Below are 15,308 nucleotides of genomic sequence, written 5' to 3' on the forward strand. Positions count from 1 at the left end.
TACGGCCATAGGAACTTGGCTCCTATTTACAGAATGTTTTTCTTGGGATTTCATCAATTCTTGTTGAAATTTCATCAATTATCAAAGTAGGTATTACTCTTATCCCTGATATATAAATAATAAATGCATGCTCGTTTTACTACCTATTTGTACCTATTTCGTAATGTTTTTTTTCAATACAACCCCTTTTCAGGTGTAAAATTTCAAACTTTGATAATTCTTCCTTTGAGTGTTTGTTATGGTGGACCTATGTACCAAATTTCATGCTTGTAGGTCAATGGGAAGTACCCAAAAGGTTTCGATGATCTGTCATCCAGTCAGTCAGCGACAAATTTAGCGATTTTTGAGGTGCTATATCTCGGAACCTACTAATGTTGGAAGATTAATGTTTTGTCAATATTGAGACATGATAGCATTTAACAATTGTACGAAATTACATCTCTCCGTCTGCCTCCAGTGCCGAGTTATAAGCCTCTAAAAAACGGCTAAGTTGTTTCGTGTAAAAGGAGCTAGTGCAAGAACTTGGCTGGTGCACTACCGTGCACCTAGATATTCGCGTGACACGAATTTCCATAAACTGGACTGCGGATCTCAAAATTGAAAGGACAATAGAAGAATTATTCTCGACTTCTTAAAATGATTACAAGAGGAAATACACGTTCTTATTCGCATTCTGGTTCCTACAATCGACTCGAACAATTTCTATTTTGCACAGAGATCCACAGTCTGATGATTACTTTTGTCAGCCAGCGTAATTACGGGAGTCACGCGCTAGGAGGGATCGCTGTCTTCCGGTTGTTGTCGCGTCGCTGACATCCCGCCTGGACCATCGCCAATTTTTCGCGAGGCTTTGTTGCGTGTGGCAATTACGCGAGCCGCCGCGTCGCTTTGTTCCCTTGACTTCTCCGCCTCGGCTAGATATAATGCGTCACCGAGGACGCGATACCGATCCCGTGGCTCCTTTGTTCGGTTCACCGGAGCATTCTCTCTCCTATATTTCTCGATATCACGGCTCCACGGCGACCGTGCCAAAGGGAACGATGCACACGAGAGCTCCGGGTACGCCGTGCGATCGATGACCTTTTCTTCGATGGCTCTCCTAGAACGCACAGGAAACTAAAATTCCGCGAGCTGCCTCTACAGATTTTTGTCATTATTTCGCAGTCGACGATAGAAATGAAGTTTTTGAAAACGAGTCGCGTCGAAAGTGTTCGCCAACAATAAGTGCTGGAATATTCCTCGAGGACCTAGAAAGGTGTTCTGTCGCGAAACCCTTTGCGAAGGGATTAGCGCGCGACCGTGAAGGACGGCTAGACTACCTGCTGGCGGAATAACGACCGTGATCGCCATAGATGCGATACAGTATAGAGGACGAATGGCACGACCAAAAAAATATTTGACAGAAACACGCAGCTGACGAACACATGTACCTCGAGTTATGGTTTTATAGCCGTACCTCTATTCCTCTCTTCCTAATTTTCCACCACTTCCATCGCCGTTTACAACACACCCTCCAATCAATCGTATACAATTTTCCACGACCACCACTCCTACCCTCGAGCTTCCTAATTTCAAGAACAGAACTCATCGATAGACAAGCGGATCTTTATGCAAAATCAAAATTTTCCACCGGAATTTAACGGGTTGAGAATAATATAACAGTACATATTTTAAAATTCTTTTCGCTGTTTTAAATTACACCTACTCATTTTTTCCATAAATGCATAAAATATGAAACAATGCAAAATAATGCGAGTCATTAACCACTCCAAGCACAGCCGAGTCTGACTTGCCAGGGCAGTCCTAAGATATTACTATTGCACATCACTGGATTCGGGAAAGTCTAGAGAATCTTTTGCTGTAAAGAATAATACAATATCTTTTATAATAACATGATAATATCTGTTCACAGTCGAAAAACGTGTTTTTTTTTCAAACTCAAATTTCTCAAAAACTGTGCGTGTAGGAGAAAAATTAAGGCCAGATTCGGAATCAGCGTTAAAAACTGTATAAGATACACCCAACAGTTATATGGAAACATTTTTGTCGTTGGACACAGTGTAATTTGCTCTGTCTTTCCCTATACTCGTCAGTTGCCACTTAATTTCCTAATTTTGAACGCCTGTCTCTCGGTGCCTATTTGGTAAAAAAAAAAAAGATTTACCAGTGAAATTTGAAGGAAATTTAATGCTCTTTCCAAAAATGGAAGACAAAAGTTCATAGGACCCACAGTTTTTGAGTAATTGGCGAAAAACCAAAACAAGGTAATAAAAATCGTGGTTTTTTCCCCCTCCCCACGTTAGCACAGGGTCCTCGAGGTCGAAAACTCAGATTCGACACCCCAGAGTACCCCTAAGGGTCATTCCATGCCGAATCGATCACTTTCTGCAGGCACCATCGCCGATTTTGTTCTAACTGAAATATTTTGTGGTCCATGCGAAATTAGGGGGGGTTTAAGTCGTCATTTTGCCGGTTTCGAATTTTTTTATAAATGGCAGGCCTTCAAAGTTTTCAATTTTTGCCCATTTCGGCGAAAACGGGCCTCACTTACGAATTTTTATCTCAAGAACGGTTTGTCCGATTGAGCTAAATTTTTTTTTTGTTTTATTCCGAAAGGATTGGGCTATTACAAAATAATTTTTTCAATCTCGACAATCAACTTTATAATGTCCTTTACCAGCTCATTGTAACGCCAATTTTAAAGATACCATCTTGTTCAAGGGCTCATTTTAAAGGGGAAACTTCAAGGAATATAACCATATTTTTTTCAAAATTTAAATCACTCCGCCCCATCATCGAAAAAAACGCAAAAGAAGAATTTGTTTAAATTTTTCGACATTATAAAGTTGATTGCCGAGGTTGAAAAAATTATGTTGTAATAGCCCAATCCATCCCGAATAAAACAAAAAAAAAAATTTAGCTCAATCGGACAAACCGTTCTTGAGATAAAAATTTGTAAGTGAGGCCCGTTTTCGCCGAAATGGGCAAAAATTGAAAACTTTGAAGGCCTGCCATTTCTAAAAAAATTCGAAACCGGCAAAATGATGACTTAAACCCCCCCCTAATTTCGCATGGACCACAAAATATTTCAGTTAGAACAAAATCGGCGATGGTGCCTGCAAAAAGTGATCGATTCGGCATGGAATGACCCCTAAATGACGTGTGAAAATTTCATTAAGTTCGGAATACTTTCCTATTAAAAGTACCTGGCGACTGGACTATTAGCTCATTTAGCCCTGTGGTTAGGGTGCCTTAGAGACAGCAAGCGTTGCATCTTGTACATTATTCTACAATAAAGAAACGCGTACTCCGGAGTTTGTGTACGTGCTGATTCGCCGTTGAACCAGCCGTGATGCGACCTCTGAATTCCGGGAACGAACGGCGCGACACCACACGAGGATTAACCGATTCGGTGGGACGAGGTTACAAAGAAATTGTACGGAACAACGACGGTGGAGGAACGGTCTGTTCTCCCGTATTGCTGCTAGGACCATGGGTTTCGTCCCGCGGCTCGTTACACGGGAACGAAGCCGAGGGCGAGCCCGTATCGAGCCGCGAATTGGAGACGCGCCAGTTTTTCCATTCCGCGCGTATATTTTTCACCTGACTGCGACCGGGCTTTTGTTCCCCGGCCAGGCAATTACGCCTGGCTGTGTGCGGAAAACCCTGCTGCCGCCGCCCCTGCCAGGTTTTGTTTCGACTGGCACATGCACGCCCCGAAATTTCCGCGCTGCCGGGAAAACAAGGGGACAGGGACGTGTTTCAGGGCCCCTTTGTGCTAGCCTGTCCCGGTTTCCCCCCCCCCCCCTGGAAAAAAAAGGTCCGATATATATTCTTCCTCGTGTCGCGCGCTCTCTCTCTCTACGCGCCTGTGCGATTGTGACGAACTGTGGACAAAAGTGGAAAAACTAGAGTTCAAAGTTCGCTGCTTATTACTATACTGTGGATCTCCGTGGAAAATAAAAATTCTAACAAATATTTGTCGGCGACCATTCGGCGCGTGTCTGGTCGTTCTAATAAAATGAAACGTCGACTCCAGGCCGACGTAAAGGGTTAAACGATGGACATTTCCGTCGTCCCTGAAATTAGCCGCATTCATCTTTGTCCGCGGCACACGGTCTTTCTTTCGTCGCGTCGTGATCTGTCTTTGTTTCTTTTTCTCGGGACGGTAGCGTCCTCTGCTTGTCCGTTTCGTAATTCTTTACAGGTTTTGCGAGCTATTGTTTTCTGTCCGCTGATGCACTTGCTCGCTAACTTGATTAATCGTCGCCGCTGATATACTTTCACTATTCGATTAAATATTTTTCTCTTCTCGCTCTCTCCGTTAATTGATTCAGTTTTTGGTGATCGAAGACCTCTCGGAGTGGCATATTCTTCCGATGCACTTCCTCTTTTGGTTGATTAATTTTTAAAGAGATCAAGTCTCCGCGATCGAACAACTCGTCGGAAGATCTACGGTTATACCGATTGTTACAAACCTACAAACGTAACCGAGCCGATGACTGCAACGGATAACTAGTAATTACACAAATAGCCCCGGAATCCTATTACCGCGAACGTGTTAATCTTCCTTGTGAACGTGTTATCGAATTACATTTTGCCCAACTCTGTTAATGCGTCAGTTACCGGTGGTTTCCTATCTTCTCGCAATTCTATCAGCGATCGGAATATCCAAATTCCAGGGAGCTTGATCGCGATAGATCCCATCAGACCATTTATCCGAAAATTCAACGCGGTCCGAAGACAACGGTGCGAGATAACGGCCGCGAAGAGATCACCAGCGTCTCGCCGCACAGTATCTCGAATTATTGTCTCATTATGTTCGTGCAACAAACGAAACGATAGAAAAATGATTTCTTATCGGCTAGAGATATCCTTCTACAGCAGGCCTGGCCAACCTAAATGGTTTCACGGGCCACTTTGATGACGCGTAACGTTACAGCGGGCCGCACTTTAGGTAAACATGCTTTTAAAAAATGCAATACAAATACAAAATGAATATGACTTTATTGTTATACTATGATTCAATATAATTAACTCTCGAGTCTTAATTAATGAGATATTTGTTCATCCATTCTTTCACTTAATTTTGGTAAATCTATATTTATGTTCGACGTTGCACATTTTTTGTTAGCAGGTTCTCTATAAATTGGCTAGTCTCTAATCTCTAAATCAAGAATATTTATATCGTATTTTAGCTATCACAAGCCAATTGTTTCAATGATAGAATAATAGAAAATCATAGAAAAAATAATGAACGATAATTTGCGACGCAAGGAAGGAGAGCGTATGGGAAATGCTGTGAACTACATATGTCTCTTTCTTTCCCATACGCTCTCCTTTGCGTCGAAAATTTTGATCGTTCATTATTTTTTCTATGATTTTCTATGATTCTATCATTGAAACAATTGGCTCGTGATAGCTAAAATATCATATAAATATTCTTGATTCAATTTTGTCTAAATGTCTTGCAAATACTGCATCGAGAATTGTTCCTGATCTCGTCGCCGCTTCATTAGGATTATTTACCATTTCCAATCTTAATTTACTTCTAAACATTACTAGACTGCAAAAAGTTTCACTTCCGCCGCGCGTGGTTTCCCGCGCGTATGTTTTTAGATAATATTTAGTTTGCTTTACATTTAGTGTGCGTTATCAGTTTCAATTTAATAAGATGATTTGTTGGAACAAGCGTATGTAGTATAACAAAACATGTGAACGCGAGCGAACACGAATAGAGGAGAGAAGACGCGCTTTGTCTAAATCCCGAACTACCGTATTTATTGTTGACATGCGTTCAGTTCAAATGTTGTCCTCGCTAGAATCAGTCGCGTTACATCGAAGCTATACATTTCATAAAGCCGTACACTGTGATTTCATTCTTTCATATCCACCTGTCCACTGATCACAAGTTTCAACATGATTAAATGATGAAACAATTTTTTATTTGCCACCTATGCCTTGCAAATAATGTAAACATATTTTACTTTGCATAGAGATCCGCAGTCTAATAATAATTAACAAGTTTTTAGTTGTAACAACGTTTCTAACGTCTGTTTATTGCAATTTTTATCCGTTGAATTTCGGTGGATCCGCTGAAAAATTGTTACTCAGCGGTTGATATTTCTGAAATGAGCTGCAGATTCCAAAACGGAGTTCCTTAACTTTCCCGAACAAAGCAGTATAATTCGGCGATTGTCTCGATGGAAACAGCCGTGTTCAGCAACTCCTCGTTCATGTTTCATTTGAAATGGTTGATCCAGTTAACGCTCCGGTGCCGTGAGCTCGGCTAGCACACGAGATCCGCATCTACATTTTAAATCTCCTTTCCGCCGCGCGTAGTTTTCCACGCGTATGTTTTTCTTTTATATCTTATGAGCCCCATTTTTCCATTCAACTTTGTCCTTCAGACATTTGACGTATCTTTAAAAACAACAAAGATATACAAGGTGGTCAAGTTAGGTGAAATACCCTGTACAGTGGTCGAAATTTCTATAAAGTCATCTTCTTTTTCATAGATATTTTAAAAATATCACCATTTTTGTTGATTTATCGTATCTGGTCTTGTGCCTTGTAGACATTGGATAGAGGGACTGCGTACTCTAGACCGCTATGTTTACAATTTACGTTTGTTTTGATTTTTTTCTTTGTGGTGCAGAACACAAGTGCGAAGTTTCCATAAAGTCACTTAGTGTTTCTCTGTATTCTGAGCAGAGAACCACGGAAAACCGCGAATATTCTAAAAGTATTACATAGTTTTAGAACTCACAGAAATCCTGTTTGTTATAATTTGATTCACGTGTCTGAGAATGCCGAGAGGAAAAGTACTAACAAGTGAAGAAAAAGCATCAATCGATGCTTATAAAGATATGGGCTGCTCTAATCGCGCAATTACTAAGAGAACTAATCGGTCATATACTGTGATTAATAATTATATCAATTTACGTGAAAATTACGGAAAAAATCATCTTAAAGGTAGTAATAAAAAATAGTCAAAGAGACAACATTCAATATTAATGAGGTCTGCAGCTAAGGAAAGGAAAAATGCAGGACAATTTCGAGCTGAATAGAGCTCCCAGTAACAACAAGACACGTGTGCAATAACTTTTAAATTCTTCTGGACAAAAATACAACGTAAACCAGGCCTTAAAGAAGTACATCAACCGGCCCGTATTGATTTCGCACGGGCACAAAACACAGTGACTTTATAGAAATTTCGACCACTGTATACTATTGTATATATTCAAAACACTGACGAAAGCTTTCGTCAACAAATTGCCACTCTCTGACACAGTCCAATAATAACCGTCGCGGCAGCTGAACGTCTTCCACAGAGTTATGGTTGCGCAGAAGTGGGGAGAGCAGCTTTCCTATTGACCTTCGTATCATCGCGTGTAATTGGACAAGCGGTAGCCGGCGCGATCCATCGACGGCTCGCATTAATTTCCATGGTGCGTAACGCATTCCAATCTGTTCCCCGGCTGGCATGGGCCCCGTCTCCTTGGGGTCGTGGTAACCAGCTGAAAGTGAAATGCAGATCGCAATCTACGGATTTATGCTCGGCGCGGCAGCGGCGGCGGCGGCGGCGAGACTTTCGCAAGGAAAATGGAACGCATCGCGCGCTTACGTAAAACCGTGAACGATTTTCCCGAGTCTTTTCCGAGAGCAGCAGAGTCTCGTTCACTTTTCCCCGAGAGAGTTAAACTATCCCGTCAACTTGAACGCAGGCCTGAGAAAATTGACTTGGACGTTGCGGCAGGAAGGAAGCGAATCGCAATCTCGGGATCGTGAGTTTGCGAGAGAGCGAACGTGTGCCTAATGCATCTCGTAATTATTATAAAAGACGCGGAATCTGTTCGCGACGATGCACAGCGGGGTATATGCCCAATCTCGGCGGCCACAGCCAGTTCAAAATTCGCTCAATATTGAAACTGCTGTAACTTTGCTAAAATTTATCCAAATTCGACGAAAAAACAACCATTTTAAAGCTTAAGATTTCTACTTTTTGTACTGTGTCCCATTTTCTGCGTGGGTGGAGCCATAGAGGAGATTTCAAGGTCACCTTGATTTTTTTAAACAGAATGTCCTTTTTTTTTTATACCATAGATCGATAGAGTATCAAATTCTGAGTATAAAAGTGGTGACCTTCGTATGTCCTTAAACGAGATATTATCAAAAGAAGAAAGAAAATTATTTCGATAATATCTCGTTAACTATTAGGTTTAGGACATACGAAGGTCAACACTTTTATACTCAGAATTTGATACTCTATCGATCTATGGTGTAAAAAAGGACATTCTGTTTAAAAAAATCAAGGTGACCTTGAAATCTCCTCTATGCCTCTACCCACGCAGAAAATGTTTATACCACAACATGTGCCCCTCTGTTCCGGGAAAATTTTGTTCATAACATTTTTTCATATTATTACAAATAACGACAATATTCAAAGTGGACATAGTTATTGCTCCACCCCCTGTATATTATTTAAATTTCATGTGTATACTGTTTTCGTATTTTAGTGTTATCTAAAATTTTGAAAATTGAATTATGACCGCTGAAATCGGGCAAATACCCCCACTGTGCGATGCTGGCAAATGACGAGAGCAATGGCCACGTGATTGCGAGAGAAAATCTGGTCGAATACGTTTGATAAGTTTTTACGGAAATGAAGGATTGGAGCGGTTGGGGGATTTTTAATCCGGCGGAAAAAATACTTGGGCACGAGTTGTCGGTGGTTCTGGCCATTCACGGGCCACGGGCCGTTCGAGCCCGAGTAAATCATATCGGAAATTGTTAAGACTCCGATGCAACGTAATGCCTACTGATTAGGTTCCATCTGGGGTTTATCCATCGGTTGGATGCGACGTCTCCGATAAAACGAGAAGCAGCCGGTCCGATCGGGGCTCCGCAAGGATTGGGATAGAGCTGGAGAGGATGGGGGAAGGATGGTTCATGAACCAATAATCCTTCGAAAATCCTCGACCGCTTTCGATGCTGCTCTCGAGAATGAAACGACTTTGGCCTGGTAGGAAGAGTCGCGATGAAGAAAGCAGTCCGGGAAAATAAGAAGAAATGGGATTTAATGGAAGAGGGGAACGCATTAAGACACTCGAGGGGTTAGGGTTCTAGTAGGATCGTACCGTCGCTGATATCGGAAAATTTCCGCGTTTAATTCAAACGCGCGCCGACGTTCACGGTTCCGCGGTGGACGAAAGCATCGCGTTAGGATAATACAGCCTGGGCTGGATCGATTAGGTGCCGAGAGATCGTCTTCGGCCTGTGCGTGCATTAATCGACAACACCCGGTTACTAAGGAAATTCGTAGCAAGGTATTAATTGGCGAGATTAGGGGCGAACGAGCGCAGCTGGGGAATCCTCCAGCACTAATTTCGGAACTGGGTCCAGACGGTCTGACACCGGATCGAATTTACGGCTAAGCCGCGAAGATTACGCTGTTGATTAACCGGCCCGTGATCCGGTTCGATTGCGCCCGTGAGTGTGCAGCCAGATGTACTCGTCAAATATGTGCGAAATAAGCAATTTATGTTTCGCGGCTCCTTTGTTCTTGCCCGAGTAACAAAAACGAAACGAAAGCCTTTAGACCCCGTTCAGACCCGCGAGGAATCCGCGCGATTTGAACCGCGCGGATCTTATTTACACTTAGTCCATCAATTCATTTAGTTCAATGAATGCTCGTAAGGGGGGTGTTGAGGGAAATGGAAGGAACACAATTTTTAACTTTGGGACTTTGTTTGGACTTGTTCGGAAGTAAACATACTAAAAGTCCCTACTCCTAGGAGGTGAACGGTGTACAGGGGGCACGTAGAAGGTCCCCTTTTTCGGTTTTTCGCTTATATCTCGGAAACTATGTGTCCTAGCGATAAGATCATTCTATACAAAATTAAAGCTGACAAAAAGTGGCATAAAATTGATTCGATTCAGTTTTTCGCTATCTCGCATAGCTTCCGAGATATCCGCGCTCAAAGTTTACTAATTGTGAAAATGCAGAGCTTTATTTGACTAGCTAACTCTTCAGCACAATTAGTGAACTTTGAGCGCGGATATCTCGGAAACTATGCTAGATAGCGAAAAACTGAATGCAGTCAATCTTATGGCACATTTTGTCAGCTTTAATTTTGTATAGAATGGTCTTATCGCTAGGACGCATAGTTTCCGAGATATAAGCGGAAAAACGAAAAAGTGGACCTTCTACGTGCCCCCTGCACTCCGCTCACCTCCTAGGAGTGGGGTCTTTTAATATATTTACCTCCTAACTAGTCCAAACAAAGAGCCAAAATTAAAAATTGTGTTCCTTCCATTTCCCTCTACAACTTTTCGTTGACTGGACTAATTAGCGTACATAGATTCGTTCACACGCATCCGGGCGGTCGCACAATCAAAAACAAAAATCGGGCGGTCGAAAACGCGCGGTGTCCGCCGTGTCTGAACGGGCTCTTACATTGCTCCTCGAATTGCGACAGAATATCTTTATTCCGTTCTCGAACGCATTGTGTTCCTGCGATCATTTCTAATCAAACAGGCGGACATGGAGAACGAAGCGGCCGCAAGAGGACGCCGGAACCAACGGAGCAGCTCGACTGTTTGGGTTACTCGGGGAATTCAGCAATTCAAATATCGTCCCGGAAATTTGCCGGGTGCCGATACAAAACCGAAGCCGTTCGGCTTAAAAATTTAAATGAATCGGCCAGAATGTCTGTGCGGACGGCGACGAGGGGTGGTCTGCCCGCCGGAAAGGGAAGAGGAATTCAATTCGGCCCGCTTACGTTAGCCCCGCGTCGTTTAACGACGAGAGGACGTATTTCATTATCCCCACGACATTCCGAGTTTCGCCTCGAGTTCGTCGCCGTGTGTACCGCTCCGTAAACGGAATTCCTTCTTCTTCTTCTTCTTCTTCTTCTTCTTCTTCCCCCGTTGGTAACAACCCGCAGCCGACTTCTCTCGCGCCGCGTTCCGATCAACGAATCTCGCGCTCGCTCCTCTTTTCGGGGAGAGACGCATGGCCCGGCTTACGCGGTTTCCCACGGGGATCGAAATTTCGGTGAACTTGCACCCCGTGACACCGACGACGATCCCCTGCTGCAATTTTCGGTCCACGGAATTAACGCGGTCGTCGTTTCTCTTTGACTTTATCCGCGGATATCTCCTTCGAACTGATTTTTTTATTGGTTGGCACAATGAGAAAAAAATCCTGTCGAGACAAAAAAAACATATATGTTGATTCAATAAGATGCACTATTGAATAGTGCCAATATCATATGAACTTATTTTAATATTTAATACTATTGAATTTCAATAGCAAAACTCATTTCCGCCAATCATATAAGCGAATAGCTTGACCATCAATGTTTTCAAAAAAAATAAGATATGACCTCAAACCAATTCCAGTATAAATCAATACATTTCTCAAATTTTTTTAACAACATATCTGATTGAAGGAAAAAGAGAAATATTACGAATAATAATGTACGGTATTCGCTTCCTTAAGGCACAACGGATCTTTCATCACCAGTATCACAATTGGCGCTGCCGGCACTCGGCCCTTTTGCGGGTTGCAGGTATCCACGTTTTTCAGCCGTCCCCTCTGTTTTATTCGGCCCGGGCCATTTTCAGAGTCGTCGACTTACTAGACGGGTCGGTCATCATTGATGAGCGGGCCATGCTACCTAATATTTTGTCAGTTTTTGAGCTGTTTTAAGGCTCGGTGTGAACGTCGGGCCCCCTCACCTTCAGACCTGCAGGGTGTCTCGCCTGCCCTTTCAGACTCTCCCCACTTCACCATAATTTTCATGTCGAATGTGTCAAGTTTTTGAAGCCCGTCCCTACTCTTGTTTCCGGATAGTCCAGAAACCTGTCCACACCCTCCCCTAGGGCTAATCCCTCCGCCTGTGCTGTGAGTCTATTGGGAGTTCAAGATGCAAGGGACCGCGTATTGTTTGACCATTGGGAGGAAGTTACTGCCTACTTGGGATCCGATCCGACTTTATCGAAATCACGGCTGGGCCGAGATATCAATTCCATACGATCTTCTCTTGCCGAGTCTACTTCGCGCTGGGGTTGAGAAGGAAGGGTTCACCAACTTCGCCGAAAGCTGTCTCCTGAGAGATTTGATATCGGATTCATCGAGATCTTCCTTCATGGGTGGGCTTGACACATCCTGGAAAGTATGGCTGATTGTTTGGATGTGATCATCATCCTCGGTTCTGGTCGGTGTTCAGCAATTAGCTCCGTCCACCCGGCCTTTCCCTTAAAGGTTTCTTAATTCCGTTTGCGTTTCTTGATTCCATTTTTTAGTAGGGTCCATGCCCAGTTTCCACAGTGGTACCATTTGTTCGCTGACCACCCCCTTTTCCTTACTCTATCCCCCAAACAGTGGAGATAGAGCAGCGGCGGGTACCCTTATGAGGTGGGATGGCCAACTTGGGCTCCCAACAGTTCACCGATTCCCTGGATAAAGGGGAAATTGTTGCCATTGGTTGCCCTATGACCCCGACAGTAGGTACCGAGCCCGTGGCAGGAGAAAAAACCACCTTATCCAAGGTAAGTAGCAGGTTCTCCTCCAGTTTATTAATTTTTAGGATGTCGGTGATTTTAAAGACTTCCGAGCGAGTCTGTTCACGGCCAGAGAGACGTTCCAGAGCGAAGTTGTTCGCGAAACTTTCTTCATTATGCCCGGGAACCGCGGAATAATAATCGCGTCGGAACAATCACGCGGTACGATCGACGATTCCGCGCGTGTTTCGTCCATTACGATTCCCGTGTCGCGGTAAGTGTTCGAACTAATTACGAAAGTTCGCGGCAAGTTTGTAATTAATATTTATCGCGCGTCCGTAGCGACGCAGCGCCCGGGATCGTTCAATTTAACCCTGATTAATGCCAGTGGGTCGGGGGAACATGCAGATAACGGCTCGCCCTCGAAAATCGCATTAATTACCGGGCGCGGGTTTGACATTTGCCTAAGTTTCGGACGCGGTTCCTTTCTCGTTGGAATTCTTCCTCGATCTCGAACGTCGAATCAACGCGCGGAATTTAATGATCGATCCGATCGCAGCGAAGTTGCCATTCGCGCGTGCGAGGTCGTAACGGGTCTCGATTCCCCACGAGGATAGAGACTATTTAGAGCAACCGGAGAATTGTGGGAATCGTTGCCGCGTTTCTCCGCGCGTACACACAAGTCACGCTAGAACAAAGCGATTCTGCACGGTGGCGCGATTAAGTCGAACGAAAGGTTAAGCTCTAATTACCGGCGAGATCCTATTCAACTGCGTTGTCTTCGTTGCGCCTTCACGCGATCGGAACCTTCGACCCTGTCGTTCATTTGATGAACAAAATGTTATTTCTCTTCATTGAATATTTTGTCAGTTGGAACATACTATTACAATTATCATTCCGGAATTTTTTCAGATCTTTCGGTGCAGTGCCATCGTGTCAGCCACAGTTTGGTCGCGATTTCCTCGGCTGCCCACGTATGATTCTCAAGCGGTAACGGCCGAGTATAATTGCACGTGAAAAGAGACGTATCATTATTTTGATTATCCGGCTAATTAACGTCCCGATTTGCGTGGTGTGCAAGAGAAACCCGTTACATAGTTGCAGCAGACAGGCGAAAAAGTCGCGAGCAAGAAATCCACCAGTGTGCAGCTATAGCAGCTCATCAGCGGACCACCGTCGAATTTCAACCCGTGACGAACGCCAGCAAATATGTACGTTTGCTTCCTCGATTCCGCTAATGCTCTTTGAAGTGTTGAACCAGCTGAATCAACTCCGCCGCCCCGAGCCAATTGAATCAATTGAATTAATTTAATCTCTGTCGTGCGGATTGACCACCACGCGAACTGACAGATCGTCTCGTTCATGGAAGCCGATGCGGATCTTTAAACCGGCATGCGACAGCGTTCCACCAACGATCGGTCATTAACGCGATCCCGGATCTTTCTAGATCTGTGAAAAGCCGTCTCGTTATCCGAAACGATTTGGAACCGAAAATGCGTGTGAAGCGTCCCCGTTCCAATCTGATCCGCTTTCCGGCCAGGAAAATTTGTTATTATCATTTTATTATGTGTGATATTTATTGATATGATATTTATGTATTTATTATGTATGATCATTTTATTTGGCAAGAAATAAAGAATATTAGTTACAACAGTTAACGTGTTCTTTTTTCGATTACCCTATACATTAATCTTCGATAGTAGAACTAACATTTTCGAAAAGTTTAAATGGAGACAAATTCTTGAAGTTCGAGAAATATTAAGTTTTACATCAGGAGAACATCGTAGAGTGAAAGATGTGGCAGAATAATTTCGTGCCACCTCCTTCAATATCATGTTCCCCTGATACTTTGTCAATTTTCGAGATTTTTGAAAATTTTCGACCGTCTGACTTGTCGTTGAGTTGTACTACTGAATTTCGTGCCACCTCCTTCGACATCATGTTCTCCTAATACAAAGATCAATTTTCGAGGTTTTCAAAAATTTTCGACAATTTTCGACCGTCTGACTTGTCGTTGAGTTGTACTACTGAAATTCGAATACCTCCTTCGACATCATGTTCTCCTAATACAAAGATCAATTTTCGAGGTTTTCAAAAATTTTCGACCGTCTGACTTGTCGTTGACTTATACTACTGAATTTCGTGCCACCTCCTTCGATATTATGTGCTCCTGATACTTTCCAAATTTTCGAGATTTTTAAAAATTTTCGGCCGTCTGACTTATCGTTGACTAATACTACTGAATTTAGTGCCACCTCCTTTACTTTCATGTTCTCCTAATACAAAATTCAATTTTCGAGATTTTCCAAAATTTTCGCCAATTTTCGGCCGTCTGACTTGTCGTTGACTTATACTACTGAATTTCGTGCCACCTCCTTCGACCTCATGTTCTCCTAATACTTTCTCAATTTTCGAGATTTCTGAAAATTTTCGACCGTCTGACTTGTCGTTGAGTTGTACTACTGAAATTCGAATACCTCCTTCGACATCATGTTCTCCTAATACAAAGTTTAATTTTCGAGATTTTCGATTGATTTCCTCGAAAATTGAGAAAGTATTAGGAGAACATGAGGTCGAAGGAGGTGGCACGAAATTCAGTAGTATAAGTCAACGACAAGTCAGACGGCCGAAAATTGGCGAAAATTTTGGAAAATCTCGAAAATTGAATTTTGTATTAGGAGAACATGACGTCACAGGAGGTGGCACTAAATTCAGTAGTATTAGTCAACGATAAGTCAGACGGCCGAAAATTTTTAAAAATCTCGAAAAATTTGGAAAGTATCAGGAGCACATAATAT

The 15,308-nt window shown here is 43.0% G+C and overlaps 1 protein-coding gene across 3 annotated transcripts in view; it reads left to right on the forward strand.

Moving 5' to 3' along the window:
* The window catches only part of Pgant2 (polypeptide N-acetylgalactosaminyltransferase 2), a 219,775-nt gene that overhangs the window by 84,297 nt on the left and 120,170 nt on the right, over window positions 1–15,308 (forward strand). The window lies entirely within an intron of this gene.

This window comes from Lasioglossum baleicum, chromosome 16 (assembly GCF_051020765.1).
Source record: "Lasioglossum baleicum chromosome 16, iyLasBale1, whole genome shotgun sequence".
Classification (NCBI taxonomy): domain Eukaryota; kingdom Metazoa; phylum Arthropoda; class Insecta; order Hymenoptera; family Halictidae; genus Lasioglossum; species Lasioglossum baleicum.